Here is a 9,542-nt window from a genome sequence, read left to right on the forward strand (position 1 = left end):
TAGATCATGTGATGGCCTAAAAAATGAAATTACACAGGCAGTTGAACTGTTTGCAACAAGTTATCTGTTAGGCTCTCTAGCCATGGATCGAGTCACCCGGCGATCTCCTCTAGCTTCTAGATTGAATGACGAAGAAGGGAAGGATTTGGGGTTCTTGGAACGCCCAATGATGAAGGGACGTGAGCCTTTGAAGGAGCTTCAACCTTAGGCCTCTTTAGAGAGAGAACCTAATCTTATTTAGACTAATGATCAATGCTTGCTTTAATTCCATCACTTGACGCCCTAAATAGGTCAAGGAAAACATCAAAGGTTCTATAATTACAATTAGACCCTTATGGAAATTCAAATTACAATTAAACCCCTAAGGTACTAAAATACAAGTTTACTCCATCTCTTCTCTTCTTCGGTTAGCCACTCTTGATGCTATGGAGTCCATAACATTATCAAACCCAACGAGCAAGGAACCAGTTGAAGACTAATTGTTGCCCGACAATCAACAGTCTGATGAGACGGACTGTCATGGATCCCTTACAGTTTCTCCTCACACAAAAAATTCGTGTTCTGGTGGTGAGCCCAGTGAACCACCTGGCTTTTCTATCAACAACCATCATGAAGCACATAGCCATTGGGGACAACACAAGTAGTCAGCCCAGGTGACTAAGCACAGTGACGAGTATAAGGATGATCACCAAGTCTCCATAGACATGTCACCTACTAGTGATGCTGAGCCACCTAGTTTTGGACCCGCTGCATTGCATGGTATTGACATACGAGAGATTTTTAGTGATGAGGTTCCTAACATGCCTCCGGGTTTTGGTTGACAAGACCATTTCATAAAACAAAAAAAAAATTATTTTACTCCTATGCTTGGTTGCTCTACTTTTTTAGTCCAGCGGGCTCACGCTAATACTGAGGTTGACACTTGTGCATGGATGGAGATGTCGACGCAGGCAAGCAAACCTACCTTCGAGCTTGAGGGCAAGCTCGTTCTCCAGGAGGGGAGTGATGTTATGGACAATAAATGCATTCTCTAGTTTATGTATTAGATGGGTTTTTATGTAATTTCCTTAAGACTTATGGCCTTTGGTTTAGGCCTCTGTGTGTATGCGTTCCTAATACTTTTATAAGGAGGTCGGCCTGAGTAATAGAGCAAGCATTAATCCAATTAATTGTTAGAAAGGTCGGATTCTCCCTTTCGAGGTCCAAGGTCAGATTCTCCCTTTTGAGGTCCAGGGTTGAGCTCCCTTTGAATGCTCAAAACCTCACAACGATTCACCTTCATCTTCTTCCTTCTTGTGTTAGATCTCAGGCATAACAATTGGTATCAGAGCAGGCTCCCACGTCATGAGTTCAAGTCTTGGGATGCGTAAAGGCCAGATTAAAATACTGGTAGGTCCTTGTGATAAGCCATGGGTAGGGCTAGTGTCGTTGCGCGGGCACAATGGCTGGATTAAAATACTGGTAGGTCACATCTAGGTATTATCGCGGTCGGGCGAATGTCATTGCGTGTTATGGACTCCATAGCATCCCGAGTTATCAACTGACTTAGGAATTAAATTATGCTATTTCCCTTTTCATGTATGTTGAATTTGGTTTGGTTTGGTTTGAATGTAATTTTGCGTGAACCATGTGACCCATGGGTCTGAGTTGTAATTTCGTCCCCAAACCTATTTATTGGGACAAAGAGCTGAATGAAGATTAAGCATTGAATCATTTAGTTTTAGCTAGGTCGGATTCTCCCTCAGAGGTCCAGGTCGAGCCTCCTCAAGCCTCCATGGCTCGGGAAGATCCCAACATTGCGCCACCATGGTCGTCATCTCGTGAAGGTGGGGTGTGATGTTATGGTCCTGGGTTAAGTACCTATGTCTTTTACTCCTAACAGGCCGGTCTTTTGGGTAGTATTGGCTAGGTGCTTAACAATAAGGATGCTTGCTCATGGTAATCATGGTGGGTCCTACTTCTTATGTGTTTGGGCCCGTGTTGTGGTCCATGGTTGTGTGCCCCATCTTATAATACTCTTAGATATGTGGGCTTTCCTTAGTCCTGTGGGCTTGGGCCTATCTTTCAATATTGAAAGAATCTAGCTAATCTCAGGAGAAAGTGATTTGTAATCATGTATTTGAGCATACATGTGACTTAAGTGAGAGTCGAAATCTCTTTCGTGTAAATTCCAAGCTAATAGAGCTTATATTGGTGGAATTTTCCAAGCATGGGTTCTTGGGAGTAAATACCAATAAGGGAACATAGATAACAAAAGATCTTGTGTTATTGTGGTGTGTAAAATTTTCCCACTTTACTAGTACCCCAATTCTCCTCCCCGCCCCCTCACTAACCCTTGAGAAGCCACCTGGGCCAACAAATACCCTAAACTCCATCACCAACATGTGCAATTCTTATATTCTTGGGAGGGTCAAGTGTTTGGGACTGAATAGACCAGGGTTTTATGAAAAAAATTCAAACTGGATACAAATGCCAAAGAAAAGGAAGGGCAGATTGAGGAAAATGGAGGTATGCTTGGCCTCGTCTCTCTTGGAGCAAGGTTGATTGATTGATCATCCGGAACATGGAAAAACTGTGCTATGAAGCATGATTGATCAACCTCAGTGATTAATCTATGATACAGAACTTTGCCGAATAGAGACATATTAAATGATCAATCATAGGAAGGTCATTGATCGATAATACTTTTTATGCACTACAAGTGGGAATTTTGATTGATCGATGAACTTAAAATGTCAGACCCAATCGGAAGATATTAATCGCTCATCTCATCGATCAATAAATCACATTCTAATAAAAAATAGCCATTACATATGATTGATCAATCAACCACTTTACACTGATAAATCAATGTAAACTCAACATTTTTTCAAAGGGGTAAAAAATGGCAAGTTTGTCTTGGGGAACTTATAAATACACCATCAAACCTCCCATTGAAGATTTAATGAGATTGTTTTGGCATACTTACTTGCATATACTCTCATTCCTTTGAAAATACTTCCATAGTGCAATTTTGAGAAAGAGAGAACCAAATTTTGCAAAATTCTTGTACTTTTTTCTCACTCTATCTCATTACATACATACTAGTCAAACTCCTACATTCTCCATTTTACATCAAAGGCTGGAAGCTTGGAACTCTCAAAAGAGAAGGGTATCTCTCCAATTTACAAGGGTGTAAGTTTTACCTTTCTTTGTAATTTTCTTTTTTGATAGGTTCATCTAAAACTTTGATAAATTTACATAGAAAAGGCCTACTAGATCTAGAATCTAGCTAATCTCTTGGGGGGATTATATTTTAAATCAAGTATTTGAGCATACATTTGGCTTCAATGAGAGCCAAAATCTCTTCAGTGTAATTCCAAGCTCATAGAGCTACTATTACAGGAATTTCCTAAGCACGAGTTCTTAGTCAGTGAATACCAATGATGGAACATCGATAACAAAATATTTGATGGTTTTGAAGAGAAAATATGGAAGACTCTTACATGACTCTCATAGCTAGAATTATTATGGAAGGAGGTCTCATAGAAGAATTTCAGTTAAAATGTGTTTTAGTTATTTTAGTCTTCTATTTATGTTCAGTTGTTCAATTGTTCTAGGACTTATCTTTTAGTATTTATTTTGGGGTGTAACTAGGATAAGGGTAATTTAGTTGTAATTGGATTCCACTTGTTTCCTCTGTTATAAATAGAGGCTCATGTACTCAAATTATAATAAATTAGTGATGTTTTTCTCTTTTCTAAAAATTCAACATGGTCTTAGAGTAGGTTCTATAAGTTGACTTGGTCAACCCATAGAGATAATGTGATCATTTTCTATCTATCATCTCTAGTAGTTTAGGTTCTCTAGTAATTTAGGCCTTTGTGGAATCCCAATTCTTCTAGAAGAGATTAAATCCATAGAAGCTCGCTTACTGCATGTGCCATAGCTACTTCTACACTAGACCTTGCAACCACATTTTTTTTACTCCTCCATGTGACAAGATTTCCTCCAACTAGTGTAAAATATCTCGAAATAGATTTTCTATCATTTGGCGATCCACCGCAATCCACATTGGCAAAACTTTTGTTATGGACTCCATAGCATCTAAAGTAACTAGTAGACGTAAGGGGTAGACTATGTAATTTCAAGCTTTATGCAATTAGAAGGTCTTGATGTAATTTCCTTCAAACTCGTGGCCCTTTTGTTTGGCCCTTGAGGTGCGAGTTACCTAATCCTTTTATAGGGATGTCGGGTTATGAATGAATAAAGCATTGATCAATAGTTTTTGCCAGAGATCTAATTCTCTCTCCCAACGAGGTCCAAGGAGCAAGCTTCCTTCAAAAGCTTGGTTATCTTCATCTTCTTCTCCATGTCTTCCTACGAGTTCAGGTGGCTTGCCTACTAGTCCCTGTGTCAGATCCAGGATTCAAAGAACTCCAACCCTTCTTCTCAAACGTATTCCAATCAGAAACCGAGAGACGATCGTCGGGTGAATCGATCCATACCAAGGGGGCTTAACAAATTGGTATTAGAGCGAACCACCATCAATGATTATTCTTCCATAGATGATTGCCACAATCCGCTGGCGAAAGTATGCAATGCGTGATGGCCAAATTTTGATGGAATTTGGCTTGGTCTGTATGCAATGCGTGATGGCCAAATTTTGGGTAGTCCAATTGACAAAGGGGTGCTGACATTTTGTTTGTGGAGGAATTATATCAAATTTTCTAGGAAGAATTATATGGTTGTGGATGGACACTGCAACAATGTGGCTGTTTCTGGTCATTATCCTAGTAGTAATAGTCTCTTTCAATAGGTTGCTGCATTCGGCAGTGGGATTATTAAACATCCTATTATTTTCTTACAAAATTTTGGGAAGAAGGGCCCTCCATCCATCTAGAGGACAGGTTTGGAGATAGGGGCTTCAATAGTGTATCTCGCTATGGAGAAGCCTGCTGTTACTCATGGGAGAGAAATGGTGCAACAGTTACTGCAGAACTCCAGAAAGGATCTTGCCATAATTTGTGAGATTCTCGAAAAGTTCTATACCGGAAAGGATGGCAACCCTGATCCATATGCAGTTCAGGGGCTATATTTTTCTTTCCCTCAAGGGGACATGCTGCATTCTGCAAATGGGGAAGCCATGGTGGCAGATAACGCCTGGGTTGTTATTGCTATGCAGAATTCTTATGGTGCTCCTGTCATAGAGATCGTGGTTAGCTTGGCGTGCTAGATTTATTTATGTCTATCATAGTGATGCCATTTCTGGTTTTCAGAACCACTTGCAAATAGGGAAGTTGGGTGATATTGTCCTTTTCACAGCGGTTTACGAACCAATGCTGCCCATACCAGCAATTTGGGCAGAGTATACTTACCCGTTCCCTCCAACTTCTTAGTACAACAATTCTCTATTTCTGTTTGAAGGCCAATTCAAAGTGGGAACTGAGCCAGCGAATTTTGGTCCTGATGCTGCAGCATTGGAGCCTCCACTTATCCCACCTAAGACAATGCAAGCTCCAGATGATAAGAAACCTGAGGATGGGGATGAGAGAGCTACGATTCCAAATCCTGGAGCTATACTACCGAACGATTGGGATGAAGTTGCCCCAGTTGAACTTGAAGATGAGGATACAGAGAAGCCAGATGGATGGTTGGATCATGACCCAGAGGAGATTGATGACACCGAAGCTAAGAAGCCCGAAGATTGAGCTGCTGATGTGGATGGTGCATGGGAGGCACCGCCGATTGCTAATCCTCAGTGTGAGTCTGCTCCTGGCTGTGTTATTGGAATTGAGATAGGGGTGATGCCGGATGGGGTATTTTTTGAAACTCTATTGTTAGTTGGGGATGAGGAGACTGCAGAATTTGTCAGGGTGACTACATGGAGGCCTTAGTTTGCATTGGAAAAGGAAACATAGCTCGAAGAGGAAGTTGCAGCATCTGGTGGACTTTCTTCATTTCATAAGCAGGTCTTTGTGGTACTCTACCGGATTGTATATATTCCCTTCTTAGCAGCAGCTAAGTTCAAGCTCATTGATATCCTTGAGATGGGAGGGCGTCAGCCTACTCTTCCTATTGGCATTCGGGTGTCCGTGGTTGTTGTCCTTGTAATACTCAATTTTAGAGTTATCTTTGGTGGACAGAACGAGCTCCTGTTCAAGTACCGCTCAAGGAAAAGAAACGCTTTGAAGCTGAAGGTGACAAACAAGGAACAAGTGGTAACAAGGAAGATGAAAATGAGAAGGCCGATGCTTCTGCACCACGACCAAGGAGGTCTAGAAGGTACACATAAAACTACAAGTGGGCAATCCGACATTTTGAGGAGAGTTGGTTATGTCATATAAAAAAAAAATTGTTGCTCCTTTGGTTGGAAACTCTAGTTTTGTAGTCCCGAGGGCAGACACAGATACAGCGGTTCACACTTATGTAGGGATGGAGACGTCGGCACGGGCAAGTAGACCGACCTTTGAGCTTGAGGACAAGCTCGTTCTCTAGGAGGGGAGTGATGTTATGGACTCCATAGCATCTAAAGTAACTAGTAGATGTAGGGGGTAGGGGGTAGACTATGTAATTTCCAGCTTTATACAACTAGCAGGTCTTGATGTAATTTCCTTCAAACTCGTGGCCCTTTTGTTCAGCCCTTGTGGTGTGTGTTCCCAAATCCTTTTATAGGGATGTCGGGTTATGAATGAATCAAGCATTGATCAATAGTTTTTGCCAGAGATCAGTTTCTCTCTCCCAATGAGGTCCAAGGTGCAAGCTTCCTTCAAAAGTTTGGTTATCTTCATCTTCCTCTCCATGTCTCCCTACGGGTTCAGGTGGCCTGCCGCCTGCCTACGAGTCCCTATGTCAGATCCGGGATTCAAAGAACACCAACCCTTCTTCTCAAACGTATTCCAATAAGGAGCCGAGAGAAGATTGTTGGGTGAATCGATCCATACCAAGGGGGCCTAACTTCGTGGTACGGGCCGAACAAAAGGGCCACAAGTTTGAAGGAAATTACATCAAGACCAGCTAATTGCATAAAGTTGGAAATTACATAGTCTACACCCAACGTCTACTAGTTACTTTAGATGCTATGGAGTCCATAACAAATTTCAACCTTGAAATGGCCATGATACTTATATATAAGCCTTTTTCAATTACCTGAGAATCCTCTCCAATGTTTGCCAATGAGACATATGAGTTTTATGTGTATACTGACTGACCACACTGACTGCAAAAAAAAAATCTGGTCTATTCATAGTGAAATAAATAAGCTTTCCAACTTGTCTCTGGTGCTTGCCCAAATCAACTTCTTCTCCTGAGCCAACACATGATTTATTATTTATCTTCATAAGGGTGTCAGTAGGGCCACATCCCATCATTCCTATTTCTTTAAGCAAATCGAGAACATATTTTCTTTGTGATAAGATAATACCATGCCTAGGCTGAAGAGCCTCAATACCAAGAAAGTACTTAAGGAGTCCTAAGTCTTTTGTCTTGAATTTATTGAATATCTTATGTTTGATTTGACCAATACTATCAGTATCACTTCCTGTCAAAATAATATCATCCACGTAAAAATAAAGTAGTACCACACCTTTCTGAGTATGCTTGACAAATACGGATGGTCCACACCGTATGAACATTAATGAAAGCATTGTTTGACTAAACATCTCAAACCAGGCCTATGGAGATTGTTTCAGACCATATAATGATTTTTTTAGGTGGCATACCAACTCCCACTCAACCACATATCCATGTAGTTTCTTCATATAAATTTCTCCTTAATATCGTCATTGAGGAAGGCGTTCTTCACATCTAGCTGAAAAACAGACCAGCGAGAGTTAGCAATGAGAGTTAATAATATACGTATTGAGTTGAGCTTCGCGATGGGAGAAAAAGTTTCCTCATTGTTGATTTTCAGAACTCCATGGCTTTAGCTCATGGAAAAAAGAGAGAGAGACTCATTGAGAGAAAATAGGAGGAATAAAAGAGGGTATCGACTTATATCATAACTCTCCACCTGAAGCTCAATTTATAGATTGATAAAATTATAATATTACAATTATGCCCCTAGAACTTAAAACAAATTACATCATTGCCATATCTAGTTTACCATCCTACCATCACTATGTGTGCCTGAGGGCCTTCTCCTTGGTCTATGGGCTTGAGCCTATCTTCCACCGCTCTTGGGTGTGTGGGCCTTCCTCATCTTGTTTGATTGAACCCATCTTCTACACACTTGGTTTTGTAGGCCTTCCTTGCTCATGTGGTCTTGAGCCCATCTTCAACACTCCCCCTCAAGCTGGGGGTGAGAGAACATCAAGAATGCCCATGTTGCTTCAAATGGTGTATAGGATCTTCTCGTATAAAATGGCAGTCCACCATATCTTCCAACACTCCCCCTCAAGCTGGTGGTCTCTTCCAAGAGACCCAACTGGCATAATATAAGTGAGAGTAAAATCACGCCTAGCCATAAGACATTAACCCATACTCCAGGTAAATGGTTATAGTCAAAATTACTTTCGCTCAATTTCAAAGGCAGAAAAGTAGCCCTACTATGGGACACAAAGTCTACCCACTTTCTTAGGGTAGCTAAAAAAGACCTCTTGGGTGAATAGTAGACTTAACTCTTATTGGATGTTGGGAAAACTCCTATCCTTTGTAGGTAGTAGGTCTTAGGCCTTGCTCAAAAGTGTAATAATAAACTCCTCCATCACAGTGTCCCTCCATAGGGCACCGACTCTCAAATAGTAGGAGTAAATGGGTAATTACTGGAAGTTAATATTTTGGGGCCACCATGTGTTTTCTTCTTCATCAGAATAACCAATGTTGACAATATTCAACAACTAAGAAGTTCTTCTTCAATAATAATGTCTCAATCAGAGAGACACAATAGCAACATTTGAAATGGGCATGGGCCCAAATAACACGTATCAAATAACGAAAATCCAAGGACCAAAAAAATAATCCGATGTGAGTCCATTAGGAGGTGGTGCACCAAATCATACACTGACCAAGGAATAAATTTCCAATACTTTAAGATAATAATCTAGTTGCAGACAAGGGACCTAGTTGAACCAAGTTAGGTATCAGATCAATATAGCCGATTTGCTGGAGGAATCAGTAAGAACTTAGAACCCAGATCCGTATAACAAAGGCAAAAAACAAGTGGTCCTAATCTGGTTGACCCAGACTGAGTTGGTCTGAGTTGACTCGATCATGCTGGTGCTGCTCGACAGCACTGAGTTGGGTCACCTTGGTTCACTGGGTTGACTCGGGTGGAATTCAAACCACCCAGGTCTGAGTCTACTCGGTAGAGGAGGCGCTGGATTAAGTCAGGTTTCCTAACTTAGGAAAAATTTAATTTGGCAATAGTCATCATCTTCCCTGAACAACATAGGACAGTAGAGTCGTATTCCCCACAACCAAAATTTCAGTTGATCAAAATCAAACTAGACTGATAAAGCAGCAGGAAGAAAGGACCAAAGAACCAGTAGCAACCGAATAGGAATACGCCGTAATGCCAAGATAACTTGATCTGGCTAGATAATGGAATGGCCAACAAAGAATAA

The sequence above is a fragment of the Aristolochia californica genome, unplaced genomic scaffold (assembly GCF_029961685.1).
Source record: "Aristolochia californica isolate CCGP_79_NKW_82.1479 unplaced genomic scaffold, dmAriCali1.0.hap1 SCAF_13, whole genome shotgun sequence".
Taxonomy (NCBI): domain Eukaryota; kingdom Viridiplantae; phylum Streptophyta; class Magnoliopsida; order Piperales; family Aristolochiaceae; genus Aristolochia; species Aristolochia californica.